We start from the raw sequence: 21,320 nt of genomic DNA on the forward strand, positions 1-21,320 counted from the left end.
CTGCGGCTCACAAGCTACATTCGGCTCTTTGGCCCCTTGAGTGTGGCTCTTCCACAAAATACCACAGCCTGGGCAAGTCCATTTTGAAGAAGTGGCATTAGAAGAAGTTTAAGTTTAAAAAATTTGGCTCTCAAAAGAAAATTCAATCATTGTTACTGTTGATATTTGGCTCTATTGACTAATGAGTTTGCCAACCACTGGTCTAGGCCTTACTGTTTGTACTACATTAAGTTGCCATACAAAACAGCTGATTAGACCATTTAGAAGAGGATATTAATATTAAAAAGAAATATTGGACTTTATTTAACTAAAATGAAAATGCAATTCTGTGTTGAATGCATGTCCAATGAACAAAAATACTATTTTATTATTATTATTATTATTATTATTATTATTATTGGATTTGAATAGAAAAGGCCAATAAAAAATAGGTAGGTTCCACTCGTACTGCTTCAATGAGTATAGACAATTGCCCTCTTGTAAAACCAGGTGTAAACATCAGATAGGTGTGATGAATAACTATAAATTGGTGATTTTAAGGCAAGATTTATATCATGAAGAAAAGTAGAAATAATCTTCTTAGCTTGCTGACCTTAAAACCTCTTTGAACCTTATTTTTATTTAATCAGTTTTCAAAGCCACAAAGTGAAGATTTCAGAGAACCAACTCTATATATTTTTAAACTGTTAATCCTAATCTTAAATCCAACAAAAATACTTTTCACTTATTTTATTGATTTATGTTAGTGCTCTCTAGCCCCAATGTTATTGCTTTAGCTATGAATGATGTCCTGTATGCCTGGTAAATGGAAGATGTTTCAGCTTACTACAATACCGTGCTAAAAGCACCTCTGAAGGGAAGCATGCTGAGTAATATTGAGAAGCCTCACAACTCTCCCAAACTAGCAAAAACTAGAATTCCCAGAGGGACAAAACTCTGTAGGACAAAAACTTATGTAGGTAGAAAAAAATAAACAGATTTTTAGATTATATTAAGGGTCAAAGAGTCAGGTTGTAAAAGATAAGCTATCAGCTACCCAAACTAGCCAAGTGAACCAGAGACAAAAGCAACATCTAGTACCAGGGTTGGCAAACTTCGGCTCGCAAGCCACATGAGGCTCTTTGGCCCCTTTGAGTGTGGCTCTTCCACAAAATACCGCGGCCTGGGCGAGTCTGTGTTGAAGAAGTGGCGTTAGAAGTTTAAGTTTAAAAAATTTGGCTCTCAAAAGAAATTTCAATCGTTGTACTGTTGATATTTGGCTCTGTTGACTGAGTTTGCCGACCACTGATCTAGTGTAAATCCAATTTAATAAATATGAAATAAATTTTAGTTGGCTCATAATAGGTGATTGTGGGAACCATGCCAGGTCCCCGGATAGTCAAGGCCAGTGGGAGCACAAAAGCCTTGTTATCAATACACCAGAATGACCAAAAGCACTCTGGGCATTCTAGGACTCAGAGCCTGGGAATCCTAATCAGGCCAACATACCATTAGCGGGTGCAAGGACAGGCGGTACACTGTGCCCTTCAGTAGCCAATATGATTGGTGTAACTATTGGCACGAAGCCTTCTTTGTCTAAATGGTATAAAAGTAGGTTACTGACCAGCTAGTTGGCTGGAGCAGGCTGGAGTTGGCTGAGGATGGAGTGAGAAGTCTGCTAGAGAGAGCAGCTGAGCAGGAGAGACAGGAGAAGCTGCTGAACCAGAGAGCTCAGGTACCACTAAGATGTGAGGCAGTGAGTCTAGGAGGCAGAGTGCAGCTGCTCAGATAATAGCTGTGGGTACAGAGACTGATGCTACTATATGGGAAAGATATGCATTCACCAGCCAGTGTCTAGCTGCCTGCCTGTATGGACTTTGCTGTGAAGACTGTTCTTGTCTGATGGCTATATGGCCATTGGTTTCAGCAATAAAGACTCATTCTTATATACCCACAACTTCTCATGGCTTCTCCATCTAAGAGCAGACATCCTAGGAGGTCCAGCCCCAGGCAGAGGGGCTCAGACCCAACACCTGTTACTAGTGAGCAGAGGATAAAGGAGGAACTTGGATAAGTTCCCAACAGTTAGTACCATGGGCAGGGTTCAAGCAAGAACCAGCCCTGGCGTCGTCAGATAGGAGAATTTAGAAGAAAACACGTACTCACAGCCACTCAGAACAACTCAGAGCATCAGAGCTCGTGTAGGGCTCTGGCTGCATGCTCTGACAGTGATATAATGATAAAAAGTATTGCTAGTTATTAACTTTAAAAGTGGATTTTTCTTTGTAATTTTAGTATTGGTTTATAGATGTTATTTAAATGACAAAAAATTGTTTGCACCATTGGTTCAGTATGACACTTTGGTTGGTTCTGAGGCTTCCAGAATGACCAGTTTTAACCATGATCACAAGGGCTAATGAATGATATCCTGTTATGTTGAATCTTATCTTTCTGTTGCTGGGTAAGAACAGTCTGCCAATAAGATTCTTCATCTCCAGAATTTTAATGGATAATTAAGAGAACTTTTGTAATTTAAATGTGCTTTTTATGTTTTAACTAGGAGCCCAGTGAGCTGCCTACCCACCTGTGGCCCTGCCTTGACACCCGAACCTCTCCATGCAGAGCTCCAGCGCACCTGGCCCAGCCCCCGACCCCTCTGTTCTCTTCAAGCTCCACCCTCAGTCCCTCAAGTCACCTCGGGCTGCTCCCGCCTTCTCTGCAAGCCTCCCCGCTTCTGCCCAATCTCCAGAGCAACGCGGCAGCTCCACCCTGTCATGGCGGTAGAGGAGAGCGTGGAAGACTACCCCCTGCTGTGTTGTGCTCCTTCCCCTAGGAGGTGGGCGGCTGGGTGCTCTGAGTGTGAGTGATGGGTGGTGAAGGACTGGTTAGGGGGGCACTATGGGCTCTCACCCCTGCCCTCCCTGGCATGGGATGGTCCTGCCTCCTCAGGGCACCTCCCTGCTTCCACCCCAACTCCGGAGCAACGCCCCACTGTGCACACACAGGCAACCTCCTGCGCATTAGGGCATCCCAACCATTAGCATATTAGCTCTTTATTATTATGATGACAAACTTGATTTCTTTGACCAGTATTTCTTTTTAAAAAAATATTTTTATTGATTTCAGAGAGGAAGGGAGAGGGAGTGAGAGATAGAAACATTAATGATGAGAGAAACATGCTTCCTGTATGTCCCCTACTGGGGATTGAGTCCACAATCCAGGCATGTGCCCTTGAGTGGAGTTGAACCCGGGACCCTTCAGTCCTCAGACTGACGCTCTATCCACTGAGGCAAATAGACTAGGGCTGTAATCAGTATTTCTAATTAATTTTAATTTTAATTAAAAATGCTTAAAGAATTAGACAAGAATGATTACTTGAGCCACAGTTAACATATCTAGCCTAAGTAGGCCTCTTCTAAGATGGCCCAATAGAGCCATTTGGGATAGTCCAAAAAAAAAAAACCAATGAAAGACAAATCCCAACCCTAAAAGAATCAACATATTCTGGAAATACCATTGGAACATTCTCTCAAATGTGAAAATAAAGAGAACTTATAATTTTGAATATATAATTCTCAAAAACTTCCCATTGGAGATCCTTCAGGTAGTACTAGGAAGAGTAGAAGCTTAAGAGTCAGGGAGACCTTGTATCAAATTCTAGCTTCATTAACTAGGGTGTGTTATCTAATCTCTCTGATTCTCAGATTTTTATAATTTCTCCCTTGCAGGCCATTTGGAAGGATCAAGTTAGGTCATTTACTTAAAATTTTTAGCACATACTAGCTATTTTACCAAGTAAGATAAAATGTTTGTGGCTGAACTTATAAAAAATACTACTACTGAGATAATTGGTTTGCTATGCATATCTGAACTAAAAACATGCATTTTTAGTTCAGATATGCATACCAAACCAATTTAAAATACATAAAGGCATTCCTTAAGTTATTTTTATTTCTGCATGTGATACAAAATATAAAACAAGCATCTTAAAGATAATATTTCAGTGCCAAGTAGTGAAATTTTCTTACTGCTCCAAAAATTCAAATATTTTATTAAAATAAATTTGAAAGTTGCATATAAGCACTCCTACTGCACTTACCCTTTTTTATATTTTAAATCAGAATTTTGAAAACTATTTTTTTGCACAAATAGCTCAGTTACACCCACAAATCACTGAATCTGTTTAGCATCTTTTGAAGAGGTGTAATTTTTTGAAAAATGTGACACTTGTTTTTGTGCCAGTTCATTTGTCAACATTAGTGTAATTAGCTCAAGTTTCATCAACTAGCTGGTGCAATCTGTTCAGAAAGCAACTTTGAATTTTGAATAGCCTTATAGACTCCAGTTAGAATTTAAGCCTGTGAGATTTGATTTTAGTTCTTATATGTGAAAAAAAGTAGAGAATTCCTTTTTTATAAAGTCAGCATGATTTCTTTAAAAATTCACATTATATAGTATAGAAAGGATCATCAGAATTTTTGTAATATCAATAGATATTTTAGGAAAGTATTAAAAAAATCTCTTTGAAATTTTCATTTACTCAGAAAACTTAATTATTTTGTTATATAGAAAATAACCACATGATGCATCATCAATGCATTTATTTTAAATATAAGAATAGTCCAACTTGGCTGATGTCAGAGAATGGAACAAAGATGCTAACAATTATATTTTTTATTAATAGTAATTTGTCTCCACCCTGAGGCAGCAGAAGAAAAAGCTTAGAAAAACTTTGTTTTACCAAGATACATGTCTTGTTGGTTTTTTTTTTTGAGATGGATAAAAGTACACTGTTGCCTATACACATTCCTGGCACAGATATTGTTATATTAACAAGAGAAGAATTTTACCCTAACTGGTTTTGCTCAGTGGATAGAGTGTTGGCCTGAGGACCAAAAGGTCCCAGGTTTGATTCAGGTCAAGGACATGTACCTTGGTTGCTGGCACATCCCCAGTAGGGGGTGTGCAGGAGGCATCTGATCAATGTTTCTAACTCTCTATCCCTCTCCCTTCCTCTCTGTAAAAAATAAATAAATAAATAAACATATTTTAAAAAAAGAGAGAATTTTGAAAATTATGAAAGAAAGGCTTATTTTGTGCATGTTTTTCTATGCCAGTATAGAATATACTTAGAGCACAACAAACAGAAGGCAATATCTCTGAAAATGAATAATTTATGCTACAACAATATTCAATGTAACAAATAGGCAATTCTTAATAGGCTAAATCTTAATAGAACAACAGGAAGTAGAAAATACTCATTTTTATGTTGAATAACCCACCCAGATTAAATAATTAGAATTTAAAGATAAATCATACAAATATCCAAACATATGTTTATTGTCAATTTCCCTGGAAAACACACACACACACACACACACACACACACACACCAATATCCAATACCATGGTCCCTGTTTTCAAGGAGCTTATGCTTTAAGTTGAGGAGAAAGATAATGTAGCAGAATAAAACCTTATATGTTTGATAAGTGAAGTGCAAATAATATTGCATAAAATACAACTTCATTATAGAAGATATTACTCTTGAGGATTAGGGCAATTACTTCAATTGGTTGCAACGCATCTTAGGATAAAAATAACTGGTGAAAGGCATCATGAAAAATAAATAGGTGATAAATACAAGGTATCAAATTCTGTAAGTGGATGGACTTTCAGGTGTGAGGTATTGGAGGCATTAATTTATTGATCATTAAGTTACCTTTAGAGGTCTCTGCTGATTTTAGTTCCAATGATTATTTTAGTCAATAGAGAAGACTGGCACAGCCTTAGCCTTTGATATACTTAAAATATGAAAACATCGAGAGAATGAACATGTGCCAAGGTGTAGGGGAGGCCAAGGGGAGGTCAATGGGAAAAAAAAAAAAAACAGGAGACATATGTACTACTATTTGTAATACAATAAATAAATTAATTAATTTAAAAAAGAATGAAAAAAAGAAAAAATAATTTTAAGAAAGAAAAATACAAAAACAGTTGTAGTGTGGTTTCTCAAAGTGATGAATCTACTTTTGCCATAGGAGATCATGATGGAGGTGGCAGGGGACTGCCTTGAAGGAAAGGTAGAATTTAGACATGGAGGAATCAGTTAGTGCCATGTTAGTCCCACAGTTTGTCACTGCTCTTTTGATAGAGTCCCACTCACTTTTGTTAATTCCTCAGCCCTTAATACAATTGTGAGGAAACAGGGACTTATTTAATATGGGGGGAAAGGAATTATAAAGAAATCATTGAACACTATCATAAAAGTGATGGTAAGTTGAATAAAAGTGGTGAGAGTGGATGTCCTTGCCCTGTTTCAGATATTAGAGGAAAAGCATTCAATCCTTCATTTAATATATTGTTAGCTGTAGCTTTATATACATGTATTTTGTTCAGTTGAGAGAGTGGCCTTCTATTGCTAACTTGCTAAGACTTTTAAAAAAATATACTTTTGTTGATTTCAGAGAGGAAGGGAGAAGGAGGGAGAGAGAGAAACATCAGTGATGAGAGAGAATCATCTATGGGCTACCTCCTGCAGACCCTACACCTGGGCTCGAGCCTGCAACCTGGGCATCTGCCCTGACCAGGAATCAAACCATGACCGCCTAGTTCATAGGTTGAGGCTCAGCCACCGAACCACTCCAGCCAGGCTATTAAGAACTGTTGAGTGTTTATCTAACCTGTTTCATGATAGGTAGCTTCCTTGGCATCCATTTTGTGTGGCCAAGTGGCCTGTAGGGGCTTTAAACTGACACTACCCACCTCATGCAAGCTCAAGCCCTAGATAGCGGCAGAGTCACAAGCAAATGTAAGTTCTTGGTAGGCGTTCCCTAATACCCTTGTCATGATCAACAGTCTTCCCTGCCTCCCAGGATCTTCCCCCTGTGTGGCCCTTAGATGAAATCTTCATGGAGCGTAACAAAAACCCATTCTTTTTGGTTTGAATTGCCCAATTCAGCCTTAGCCAGGGAACCCCACAATACTCCACCCCACAGACCCTAATAAAGGGAATTAATAAAGGCAGACCACAGTATCTACCTCTCTGCCTGCCCCTGGCCTTGACCTCTCTGTGTAGCTACTCAAGGCATGCCTTGCACTTCTCTAGGACCTGTGCGTAATAGAGTTCACTATGCCATTTTCTCCTGTGGTCATTTTATTTGAAACATCGCTCACCATCTGGCACCCTGTGCTTCACTTAACAAATGTTAATTTAACAAAGTCATAACAAGAACTGGAATTATATTTTGTCAAATGCTTTTCTGCATTTCTTGCAGTAATCATGTGTTTCTTCCTTAGATGGATTATATTGATTCATTTTTAAGTATAGAATCATCCTTGAATTCCTGGGATAAACTCCACTTGGTGATGCTGTAATATTTTACTGTATTGATGGATTTAATTTAATAATGTTTTGTTGAGGATTTTTGCTTTTCTGTTTATGAGAGCAATCAGCTTGTAGTTCGTTTATTTTTTTCTTTGTTTTGTAATGCCTTTGTATGGTTTAGGTATTAAGGTAATCCCAGTCTTGTAAAATGAGTTAGGGAATGTTTCCTCGTCATCTCTTTCTAGAAAAGATGCTACAGTTTGGTGGTATTTGCTCTTTAAATGTTTGGGAGAATTCATAAGTAAACCATGTGTGGATGGAGATTCTTTTTTCAGAAGATTTTACCTACAAATTAAATTTATTTAATGGTTATGAAGATATTCAGATAATCTGTTTCATCTTGGGTTTTAGTAGTTTGTGATTTTTGAGGACTTAGTTCATTTTATCTAATTCGTCAAAATTATGTGCATAGAGTTGTTTGTAGGTTTCTTTTCAATAATATTTTAGTGGGATCTGTAGTAATATTCTTGTTATCTTTTTAAAAACATCTTGTCTGGATCTGACATAATATTCTTTCTTGTATTTTTGATATTAATAATTTACTTCTCTTTTTAAAAGTAATATTGCTAGAGGTTTATCAGTTTCACTATTGTTTTCAAAGAACTAAGTTTTATTAATTTTCTTATGTTTTCCTGTAAATTTTATTTCTTTCTGCTCTTTATATTTCCTTTCTTTTGATCGATTTTAAATTATCCTTTTTTATTTTCTCAAGATACAGTCTTAGATTATTGATTTAAAATTATTTTTATAGTATAAACATTCAATTGTATACTTTTTTGCTAAGTACTACTGGTTGTATCACACATATTTTAAAATTTTCATCTTCATTTTTTAGTTAAAATATTTTCTAATTTTGTGATTGAATGTTACCCATGGATATTTTAGGACTGTGTTGTTGAATTTCCAAGTGAGTGAAGATTTTCCTCCTTTTCTCTTACTGATTTCCAATTTAATTTCAATATGCTCTATGAATGCATTTTGTATGATTTCAAGTCTTTTAATTATGGTAAAGTTTGTTTTATGACCGAATGTATAGTATATCAGGTTGAATTTTCCAAGTGCACTTGAAATGAATATTCAATCTGATGTTGTCCAGTGTGCTATTAACGTCAATTAGATGCAGTCAGGATGTAATGTTGTAGAGCTAAGCTGTAACTTGTTCATTTTTCTTTCTACTAGCTTTATCTATTACTGAGAGAAAAGTTTTAAAATAATTCTATGGTAATTATAATTTATCTGTATCTTTTTAGCTTTGTCAGCTTTTGCTTCATGTATTTCAATACTCTTATTATCTGAATATATATTGAATTATGTTGTGTCTTTTTAGCAAATTGACATTTAATTCAATGTACAATCTCTCTATTTCTATTTTTTCTTTATCTCTAATACATTGTTTGCTAACTTTATTTGATAATGATATAGCCATTCCAGCTATCCTTTGATTAATGTATGTATAGTATATTCTTTTCAAATATTTTACTTCTAAACTACTCATGTTATTATGTTTGAAGTGAGATTCTTGTGGACAGAATATATGTGGGTCATTATCTTTTTAATCCATTATTATAATCTCTGTTTTTTTAATAGTTGTGTTTAGACCATTGTATATACTAAATATTACTGAACAACAATTATTCCTTTACCAGTAAGGTGATGAAAGCTTTGTGGTTAGGTAGAGCGCATCTTTAAAGTCTGATTAACCCATCAGTGTTTAGCATTTACTAAAGGAACAAAATGGAAATAATACCTCATCTGGGGCATTACATATTCAAGGTCCCCTAAGATGCCAGTGAATGGAGAAATAGTGTTTAAGCCTGCTGGTCTCAGCAATAGCAACATGAGCCCAGACATGTTTCTGCCTCATCTGATTGGCCCCCAAAATAAGTGATATGTTTGTATTTAATTACATATTTTATAATACATAAGCATGTACTAATTTATGCAATGCCTAAATTAATACATGCTTATAAGGCTAAATCTGTAAAGTAAAATTCAAACCTATAATTTACAAATTTAGTCTTATAAACATGTACTAATTTAGGCATTGCACTGGTGACCATTTTAAAGTAACTTTGCTACTAAGCACTGGAGGCGGGAAGTGGCCGTTCAGATTATTCTAGAGTTTTTTCAATTATGGTTTGGGTGGTGGTGAGAAAGTGTAAGCTGATCATGGAAAGAATCTCAAAGCATAAGACAAATAACAGTATAAGGATGAAGTGATGCTCTTTTATATTGGACTAGAGGCCCGGTGCACGAAATTCGTGCATGGGAGGGGGGTGTATGTGTCCCTCAGCCCAGCCTGTACCCTCTCCAATCTGGGATCCTGAGAGGAATGTCTGACTGCCCCTTTAGGCCCGATCCCGGTGGGGTGAGGCCTAAATGGGCAGTCGGACATTCCTCTCACAATCCAGGACTGCTGGCTCCCAACTGCTCGCCTGCCTTCCTGCCTGATTGCCCCTAATCACTCCCCTGCCAGCCTGATCAACACCTAACTACTCCCCTGCTGGCCCAATTGCCCCTAACTGCCCTCCCCTGCCAGCCTGGTCACCCCTAACTGCCCTCCCTTGCCAGCCTGGCTACCCCTAATTGCCCTCCCCTGCAGGCCTGGTACCCCCTAACTGCCTTCCCCTGCAGGCCTGGTCCCACCCAACTGCCCTCCCCTTCAGGCCCAGTCACCCCCAACTGCCCTCCCCTGCTGGCCTGATCACCCACAACTGCCCTCCCCTGCCAGCCATCTTGTGGTGGTCGTCTTGTGTCCACATGGGGGTGGCCATCTTTGACCACATGGGGGCGGCCATCTTGTGTGTTGGAGTGATAGTCAATTTGCATATTGCCCTTTTATTAGATAGAATGGTGAAAAATAACCATGGTGATGTGAGGCAAGGTGGGTTTAAAAAGCTAAAAAATTAGAAAACCAGTTAATCCCAGGAGCTTCACCTTAGCCTGTAGATGCTGAGGATAGTGTGAGTAGAAGTCAGATTTGTCTTTTGGCCCAACTCTGAGGGGTGGCATGAGTCTGACTAAGTACTAAGCCAAAATTAAGATAGTGGAAAGAGAAAGCAGGGGAAAGGGGCATGAAGCACCAAGGAAGTAAACTAAACACAGTAACCGTAAGCACTCATGTGTACAAGTTTCCTGGTATTAGCATTTAATTTTTTTTTTTTAATCCTCACCCGAGGATATTTTTTCCATTGATTTTTAGAGAGAGTGGAAGAAAGAGGGAAAGACAGAGAAATATCGATGTGAGAGAAACACATGGATTGGTTGCCTCCTGCACACACACCAACCAAGGCCCAGGCCTCGAAGGAGGCTGCAACCAAGGTAGGTGCCCTTTACCAGAATCGAACCCAGGAACTTTCAGTCCACAGGCTGATGCTCTATCCACTGAGCCAAATCAGCTAAGTATTTAAAACACTCCTTTAAACTCTCAAAATATCCAAATATTTAGATATTTATAATTAATTTTCAGTCCCTCTAATTAAGTGCTTACATAATATTTGGTAAGAAAGTTTTGTTCTCTCATTAATAAGGAATATTTTGAAGTATTTTAGACCATTTTCTTATAAGTAATTTTAATTGCATTAAATTGTATTCAGATTCTGATCCTTATTTTTTCCTTTTAATAGAACAATGTTATATTTTCTAGTCTAAAACATTAACCTTCAAAGCTTTAGGTATATGAACCAGTCTGCTGAAATATTTTGAGATTTGTTTTCTTTGACTTGCCCATTCAAAACAATAAAGGTAGATATTAAAAATGTGATATCATGTTAAATCTGTGAACTTTGTAGTCAAAAAGAGTTAAGTTTTAATGACAGTCAGACAACTTACTACTTTTATGACATTTACCGAGTTACGTCTCTGAATCTTGCTGTCACTTTTGCCCCTTTATTAAACTCTTTCTCAAATTACTCACTTATGCTATTTCCATCTGGGAATCTGACTTTTTCACTAAGTGACTATAATAATAAATTTTTAAAAGCTGCAAAAATTAATATTTTTACTCTTATTCCTAGAAAAATACTAAATATTGTTTTTCTCTCCATTATATCTGTAAGATAGATTTAGAAAAATCATATTGTAAAAACCATGAATTTACATGTTATTACACATTAACATTGCATGTAATGACTCCAGAGTCCATAGAAATAGTGACATTATTTGTTATTTGGAGCATATATCCTTGGTAGCTTTCATCAGAGATTCAAAAGCTTGTTTGCTCCTTCCTGGTTATGCTATGCATGTTGTATAGATTATTTATCCTAAGGGTGAACTGAGAGCGTTAAAAAAAGTCCCATTTTGAAATTTTACTGAATTATTAAATTATAGTTGAATTATTGTGATAGCTGAACATGACTAAATTATTAACTAATAGCTAAGAGATGAATGGCTACTTTATTGGCTTAGGATCCACTGTGAAATCAAGTGATGTTTTTAATATAAAGACTATAATTTTAAAAAAGAGCTTTTTATTTTATTTTTAAAATATATTTTTATTGATTTCAGAGATAAAGGGAGAGGGAGAGACAGAAACATCAATGATGAGAGAGAATTATTGATCGGCTGCCTCTTGCACACCCCCCACTGGGATCAAGCCCACAACCCAGGCATGTGCCCTGACCAGGATTTGCACCATGACCTCCTGATTCATAGGTCAATGCTCAACCTCTGAGCTACACTGGCTGGGCTAGAAAAGGGCTTTTTTAATGATAAATTTAAAACTCTCTTACTGTAGCTCTCCCCACTCCCACTAGTCTGGCTAGGTTTTTATTCTAATGCTTAAATTTCTATCTCTAAATTTACTCTTAAGGACTCCAGATCAATGTAGCCACTCCCTACTCAGTTCCACCTGATTGACCGATAAGCACTTCAGATTTTGAATATCATAGCAAAACTCCTTATATTACCTCCAAAATATGTTCTAATTATCATTAAATAAGAACTCCATCTTTTCATTAGAAATCCATTTCCCGATCTTTTCAAAACACTAAATAGTAAAACTTCTTTCCATTACCTTCCTTGCAACATACCCTTTGATGGTCTCTCTTTCCTACAGCTTTCCTGACTGGGTCTCTCCAGCCAAGCCATCTTCTGTCTCCTCTGAACGCAGCAATGACTTTTTGTGATGACATTTGAATCATATCATGACACTGTTTTCCTCAAAGCCCTCCAATGGCTTCCCACCTCACTCCAGTAGAGGATGAACTTGATCTGATTTATGTGATCTGCTCTCCTGTTAGCTTTCTGACCTTGGCTCCTATGATTCAACCCCTTGCTCACTCACCATTACCACACTGACTTCTTTAATGTTTCTGAGCTTGCCAGGCACGCTTCCATGGCAGAACCTGTGCACATCCTATTCCTGTGGCCAGGATTGCTCTTTCTCTGTAGACCCACATGGCTTCACGGCTGGTTGCTTTACTCCTTCAGATATTCATTCACATCACTTCAATTTTCCCTTTATTAACCACCCTTATAAAAAGTTATGAACACTTTTCATTCTATTTACTATATTTATTTCTCTTTTATGTTTCCTTTTCATAGTCTTGTTCACACCATCTTTTATCCTATATACTTTGCAAATACAATACTTTTATTTATTTAAGTTTGCCCCTTTAAGAAAGTCTGGGATTCTAATATTCATGTTGGCAGGGATTATTATTTGATTACAATCATATTACCGATGTCTAGAAGATGTTTGACACTTTCAGAAATTCAATAAGTATGTTTTGAATGAATAAATGATTATAGAACATCAGCAACACAAATTTTAATAATAAAAAAATACCCTCAGATTTTCATGCTTAGTTTTAAGCCATTTGCTTTCTGTTTACAAGTCTACACCTTATGCCCTAAATTTTTATCGAAGCATATTAAATACTATCTCTTAAAGGTTTTGGTAACAGTATTCTTAAGCTGATAACATTATCATAGCTATTTAATTCTTACCAATAATTATCAGTAAAAACCTGGACCCACCTATTGGGAAAATGTAGATCTGCCACAAATTCTGGTAATAAATTATCCATATTGGGTCTGTGTGTTTATAAGTAAGGGTATTTCATCTGCTTACATGTATAAGAATGTGCCTATCTTTGCTGTTTTTACTATATCAAAATTGCAATCAGATAACTTGCAATAGTATGGTAAAACTCCTAGAAAAGAGTTTCCAGCTTTCCAATCAATACTGAAATTACAAAACCACATTGTTGTTGTTTTTTTTTTTTAGTTTTTAAAGAGGTTCAGAAAATTTCCTTATTCAACATTTATACAGTAGTATTAATTATATAACAAGCTTTTTTTTTTTTTTTACCAGTCAATGTTTTCTTAGAGAAAATATAGAGAATAATAACCCAATATGGCAATTAACAGTTATTGGTATGCTTACTTATTTATATAATTAATTTATTTAATATCTTAAGTGTTGTATTCCATTAGATTTAACAATTTATTTTTGAGATTTAATGCCTCTATAATTTTAAAATTTGTTGTAAGAGTGCATACCAATACATTTCAAGTAGACATAAATTAAGGAGATACTTTAAGATGAGAAAATGTCATATGAGTACTGACCACTGGAACACAGTGAACATCCCAAGGTCAAATTCAATGTTATGTATTTATTCCATAGTAAAAACACCAAAATGATGCAGAAATAACTTTCTGCCTATCTTGAATAAGGAAGAGAATAAATGAGAACGGGCAGAGTTCTTATAAATCACCAGAGTCAATCTTCTCTGTCATATTGGAGGAAAATGAGATCTAATTTACTGAAAGCAAGACTGCATTATATTAATATTACTAAATCTAGATAATTTACACATAAAATAACTCAGAAAATATTTGTACAGTTGAGTATATAGAGTCACAAATTGGTAATCTGTTATTACTCAAAGATGATCTTTTAAAGGCAGAGTTAAAACGTTAACTTGAGGATGATCCTACTGTCCTTCAAGATATAGTACATATTTTTCTTAAAAAATAAAGCAATGCCTGCTATATGCTTTTGTGTCCCTGATATCTAGAGTACATAGGTCCAGAATACCACTCTCACAATTCTTCCCTGTGTTTCACTTTTAGAATATGGGCTTCCCAACCTATACAGTTTCTGGATCTGTTTTGGTTCTTGGGTGGGAATAGGGAACACTTCTATGATATTTCAAGGCTATGAAGCTTGGTTGCTGTGTGGGAATCTTTTGTCAGAAGATTAGAGGGAAAGAATGAAGGTAGGTGCCTAGGCAATGGTGATTGATCTTTATTATAATGAGAATGTAAGACTGTTGCTACCAAATGGCTGAGGGGTCAGTTTGTGTTGAACTCAGTGAATTCACTGGGATGCCTCTTGGTCTTCTTTCCGTGAAAAGGCAATTGGAGCCAAAGCCAGACAGGACATAGCACTAGAAGCTCAATCCCTTCAGATATGAAGGCCTGGCTTACCGTACTGTCCAGCACTTGAATAATTGCAGGGCATCATCTGCAATAGTAGGCATCTATAATTTTTCTCAACAGCACCTCTATTTTAACACTTCATTTCTTTAGAAATTATAACTAGCCATCACCTGAAAGAGCCAGTGGTTGATAAAAGAGAATAAATTTAAGGCAGGCAATGGATAAATCTCAGTATGCAAAAGGTACCCTGTGGCAGACAATATCAGTAGTCAGTGCTTTTCCTGTGTGTTTAGATCTAATGATTTCTTATTGCAACCACCTTCAACAAATTGCTTGGGAGTTTTCTGTGGCTTCCAGAAACTATTCTGCATATGCTTATGGTGAGAATACACTGCCACATGCATTGACAGTTAAAACTCTAGTTCTCACAACTTATGTGAGACAACTCAGGTATTTTCTCTACAGCCACCCAGATCTTCCCACGGCAATTGAGCCCTAATTAACCACATTGTAATCTGCTCCTTAATGCATTCTGTATTGATGTTCTTCCCTTCCCAGTTCCATTTCTCTATTCATCTATCGGTACTTTCTGGGATCACTTTCCTAATAACTATCATTTGCAATCAAATCCTTGCCTCAGTGTCTGCAACTGGAAAAGTCTAACCTAAGACCTATTGTATGTCAGGTAAGTGTGCTAAGGAAAGGACATCAGGATTGGGCAAGAAGTGTTAATAGCATTGTGGAGTATTGACATTTTAAATAATTTTCTTTGGGAAAGCTTAATTGAGAATCTGATATTTAAGCAAAGATCTGTAATTTGTGAGGGAACCTGGAAATGTCTGAAGGCAGAATGTGCTAGGCAGGGCATACAGCAAAAATCATGAGACTGAAACAATCCTGGCATGTTTTTGAATTAATGAGGTGCCTATGACTCTGGAGTAGAGTATGACAAAGAAAGGATAGGAAATAAAATCAAAGGAGGTGAGACAGTGATATGATTGAGGGAGATTGTATTGAGTCTCAAAGGTTGCTGTAAGATCTTTGTTTTTTTCTTTGAAAGGGGAGGGGTACCATAGGAAGGTTTTGGATGGTTTGATCTGTCTTAGATTTTTCAAGTATTCTCTTTGCTTGTGTGAAGAATGGACCCAATTGAGGCAAAGGCAAAACAGGGAGAAAGTCATCACACCAGGTAAGGACAGAAATCAATGTTGTATTAAGGCAGTAACAGTGATTGTGGTTTAGGCTTTGGGCATATTTTGAAGGTAAAATTAACTGAATTTGCTTGAGGATTACAAATAATGTAGGAGAGAGAAACGAATCAAGGATAACTTCAATGTTTTATACCCAAAGGACTAAATGGAAGCAGAGATACAGGATATATGGAGAGGAATAGATTTTACAAAGAGGAGTTTTGGAGTTCCCCTTCAGATTTGTTCAATTTGAGATGTTCATTAGACATCCAAGAGGAGATGTCAAATAGACAATTATATATAGGAGTTTGAATTTCCAGAGAAATGGCTGGACTCTAAATATTAATTTGAAATTGTCAGCAAATAATCACCAGATCACATGTCATGTGTATTCTTTTAAGCATTAACTGTTAAATTATATAAAACTCTAAGCTGCCATTACAATGGAACAACCAGAATGACTGGAACGACCAGTTGCTATGACATGCACTGACCACCAGGGTGCAGATGCTCAACGCGGGAGCTGCCGCCAGCCCTCAGGCCCCAATCGCCGATGGGGCCTGCCGGCCAATCTCCCAGTCACTCCCTCCGGCCAGCAGGCTTTGATGGCCTGATCGGGCTGGCCTTTGGGCTGGGACGGAGAACTGGGGGTGGGTGAGGGGGTTGGTGGTGGTGGATGGGCCCCTTTTCCAGGGGGCCGAGGGCCAGCTCCCTCCTTGGGGCCAGTGGCCAACCTCCCAGGTCCCTCCCTCTGGCTGGCAGACCCTGATCGGCCCACCGCCCACCTGCTGTGGTGGCGGTTGACCCTTCCCCCACCCGGCTGGCAGGCCCTGATCACCCTGGGGGTGGTTGTCAGCGGATGCAGGCAGCGAGGGAAGGAGGAGCAGGGAGGTGGGGCATCGGGGAACTTGATTGGCCCTGATTGCCGACCAGACCTAGGGACCCCACCTGTGCATCAGGCCTCTAGTATATTTATAAAGGTAATGATTAGAATTTAAATACTTCTTGATCCCTCTTATACTCTCCCCTCACTCAACACTGATTATTGATTGAGACCCCAAGGAGTTATAGAAGATAAAATAAATCACTTTTTAGTTAACACAAACCAGTCATGTCATCAAAGAAATACCTTAATTAAAAATTTTAAAGTTTTTGAAATTGTGATAATATTTTTATTAGTAGAATGAAATAAACAGAAAAGTAAAAGATGACTGACCACGGCATGATGTGTAGTTCCAAAGTAAATGTTATCTGAATTAATGAGAAGATTGTCAAAGCAAAAGCCAAATAATACCAGCATTACCTTCTAAATAATCACAAAGTCCAATGAGGATTCATTATGTTATCCTGTCAAATGGACAGTCTTATGTTTTTGGACAAGTACTTAACTGTGATTTCAAATGCTTTTGAAGGGGTGCTCTTATAGTGGTATAAATGTACAAAAAATTCAGTATATCCATGAAAGAGTGGAGAGTTTGTCACATAAGAACCTATTGTGACTCTAAATAATTTGATTATCTAAGTAATGCTGTCCAACCTACTCATTGGACAGATTTCATTCAGTGTTAAAGTTGATGTTAAGACTTGAAAAATGACTTAAGCAGTATGTTATCCCAATATGTGAGGGATTTCTTTTCCAGTGGCATGGTCTCATAGGTCGTTGCCCCATGCAGCACAGAAATCTGCTGCCTGACCCAGATGACTGAGGCCACTCCTCACCCATTGAAACCTTTGAAGTCCAAAGATTGCATCACAGTACCTCCGTGTTCAACTTATATCAACATCACAGAGGCAACACAATTAGGAGCCAGCAGAGTAGTATCAGGCCTCAATCAGAAGAGCTGCTTAAATAGATTCCTTGAGCTTGCTTGCTGTGAGATTCTAAGATACTGATTTCTGGCTTCTTTGTCCCTGCAATCAGGAGATAGATCCTTCAAAAAGAGGGAAATAATTTGGGCATTGCTATTAACATATTCTTCCTTTGTTTATACCTTATTTATGAAGAAAAAATTTGAAATAAGGCACAGAAGGTTTCTGTAATCAGTCATGTTGACTTTTAAGGCTCTTGGGCTTTTAGGAACATTTTCAAAGTGAACTTCTAGCTCCATTTCTTCTCTATTTGCCTATCACAGTAACTCCATGGATAGAAACATGGGTAGATTTTCAATAAAGTATTACTATGGTTTACCATCTAGTAAGACAAGGTTGTTCTAGTATATGTTTGGGGAGTATTTATGTAAGATAATATATTTGTTTCCATTTCATAGACCCTCAAACTTTCCATTGAGCAATAATTCTCCCATTCCAGTAGAAAAGACAGTTGCCACCCACCTTGGGATATGCAAAGTAAATAAATTAAATTAATGAATATGTCACCATAAAATGTTCCCATGTTCAAATAAACAACATAAGTCTCTATGGTTATAGGCAAGTATCAAGAAAAGCATCCTTGCATTTAATTTGTAATGTCATAGTCAAATAAATTAACAAAAATTACTTAGATATAAAGTAGAAAACTTAACTGAGGTTTTAACCTAACTGAGAAAAGTGTTCCAACTTATCATTTTCATTGATGCTTCCTGACATTTAGGTAAAAGTTCTTAATATTTTAAAATGAGAAGTTAAGTAATCCATAATATATATTTATAGCCATAAACTTTAAGAATCCATAAAAAAAGCCAACTTAGAAAAACCTCAAACTTTATTACACTACATACCCATGTATCAATAGAATGGGCACACTCTGAACATCTAGATCTGAAAAAAAAAGTTGTCATAAACTGTATAGACTGTTTCAGTCCCCTGCTCCTCATAATGTGATACCCTGGATTTGACAAATAGAGTTCAAAGATGAGTTTTTATAACTATTTTTCTGGGGACAGGTTAATTTTCAGGAATGCTAGATTAGGGCACATAAATTGGAAGAGAAATCCTGATTTATGTGTAACCATGTTTTTTGTTTTTTTTTTCCAAAAAGCAAGTTTATACCAGTATCACTCAGTAAAGAATACATTATTTTCTGCATTTGTGAAAACATGGAACAAGATTTTTGTCTTTCTGTTAAATTTCTGTTGTATATTTATGCCTACCTTCATTTCCAGCTGTATCATTAATTCAATTGTACAAAAGCCTTTATCGCTATTTAGTAGTTTAGGTATTGAAATGCCCAGAAATGCTCATATTTTCCAAGCAACTCAGATTTAGTACTCAGCTTTAGTTCACCATTTCTATGATGCTTTGGTATTTTTACATTATTATATATTAATTTTAAGTGCCCCAATACTCTGTGGAACATGAAAGGAACTATTTTAAAAGAATAATACAAAATGTGTATTCATGTAAAATCTATGGAGAGCAACTAATTAAGAGTTTTTGTTTATTTATTTTTGTTTGATTTGTGTCTTTTTTTAAAGCCACAATTTTTCCACTATACAAATTTTGTTATATATATATATATATATATATATATATATATATATATACACACACACACACACACACACACACACACACATACTATATGTATACACTACATCTTAGGTTGTTTTCATATCTTAATTATTATAAAAAATGCTGCAATAAACATAAGTGTTCATGTATCTTTTCAAAATAAGTGTTTTTGTATTATTCCAATATATAACTAGAAGTTTTTTTCTCATTTATGTTCTTTACATCATTTTAATTGTATTCCAGGAGGCATATAATGAGGTGGTCTATGCTTTACTATGATTCTTTGAATGGACATGTATCTACTCCCTTTTACTTTGAAAAGGAAAGGAATTAGTATTTTTCCATTCAAAGATCCATGACACAAATTGAGCCAATTTAAATCTTTCCCTAGGAAGAGCACTTTCCTTTATGGATACAGACATATTCATATACTAACACAAAGATGTCAAGGGCCATGATATTCTGTGTATAGAATTGTGCCGATACAAGGAGAAAGTAAAGCCAGCATTCAAAGAGAAGACAAGAGATGGGGAAAACTTGAATGCTCTGAGGTCCTTGGTTATATAATCTTTCTCTTCCCTCATGTTGTCTTGGATTCTGCCCTTAGAATTTTTATATTTTTTTATGATTTTGTTGTGTTTTTAGCTCTCTGAACAGCTCTAAAGTTTACCTATTGTTTTGTAAGCTAGGTAATTTGAATCTTTCACTTTCATGCAAACAAGTTCTGACCAACAAAAACACCATGTATGCAAATAACATTTTGATTTTTTCTCCAAGTACCAACCATGCCCAACCATGTTTAGCTTTTAAGTTTAATTGATATCAAGGATATTCAGGAATGGGTAAGCATTAAAATATAAATATTTACTTTTCTATTAAAATAAATAAAGACTGTATAATCCTATCTAATAAAAGAGTAATATGCAAATTAACCACTCCATGACAAAAATGGCAGCGCCCATAGCCACAAGATGGCGGCGCCCAGTCCTCTCAGCCCTGCCCGAGTCCCCCAGTCCCTGGGAGGGCTGCCGCTGAGAGCCTGCAGAGTAAGCGGCCTGGTGGAATGCTGCCCAGAGGCCCTCCTGACCCTTTATAAAAAACAAAAACAAATTCACTCCCACTGCCGATCCAGCAGAGGCAGCCTGGGCTGGGGTCTCAGCCTGGCAGGGGAGCGCACCCCCACAGCGCGATCCCCTGCCACCATTTGGCAGACTGGGCTGGGGTCTCAGCATGGCAGGGGCGAGCACCCCCACTGAGCTATCCCCTCCCAGCTTCGGCAGCCTGGGGTCTCAACCACTGAGTCACACCAGCCAGGCAGATATGGAGGAATCTTAAATGTTTTTTTTTTTTAAATATATTTTATTGATTTTTTACAGAGAGGAAGGGAAAGGGATAGAGAGCTAGAAACATCTATGAGAGAGAAACATTGATCACTTGTCTCCTGCACACTCCCCATTGGGTATGTGCCCCTAACCAAGGTACATGCCCTTGACCGGAATTGAACCTGGGACCCTTGAGTTTGCAGGCCGATGCTCCATCCACCTAGCCAAACCAGTTAGGGCTGTCCAATATGTTAAAAAAACAACCCTATCTAATAAAGAGGGAATATGCAGGGGAGGGCATTTGTGGGTGACCAGGTTGTCAGGGGAGGGCAGTTGGGGACTATTGGGGTGGCAGGGGAGCAGTTAGGTGTCAATCAGGCTGGCAGGGGAGTGGTTAGGGGGTGATCAGGCTGGCAGGCAGAAGCAGTTAGGGGCAATCAGGCAGGCAGATGAGCAGTTGGGAGCCAGCAGTCCTGGATTGTGGAAGGGATGTCTGACTGCCCACAGGGATTGGGCCTAAACAGGCAGTTGGATATCACCTAAGGGGTCCCAGATTGGAGAAGAGGGTTGCAGGTTGGGCTGAGGGACACCGCCCCCCCGCCAGTG

This window comes from Plecotus auritus (genome assembly GCF_963455305.1).
Source record: "Plecotus auritus genome assembly, chromosome: 3".
NCBI classification, from domain to species: Eukaryota; Metazoa; Chordata; class Mammalia; order Chiroptera; family Vespertilionidae; genus Plecotus; species Plecotus auritus.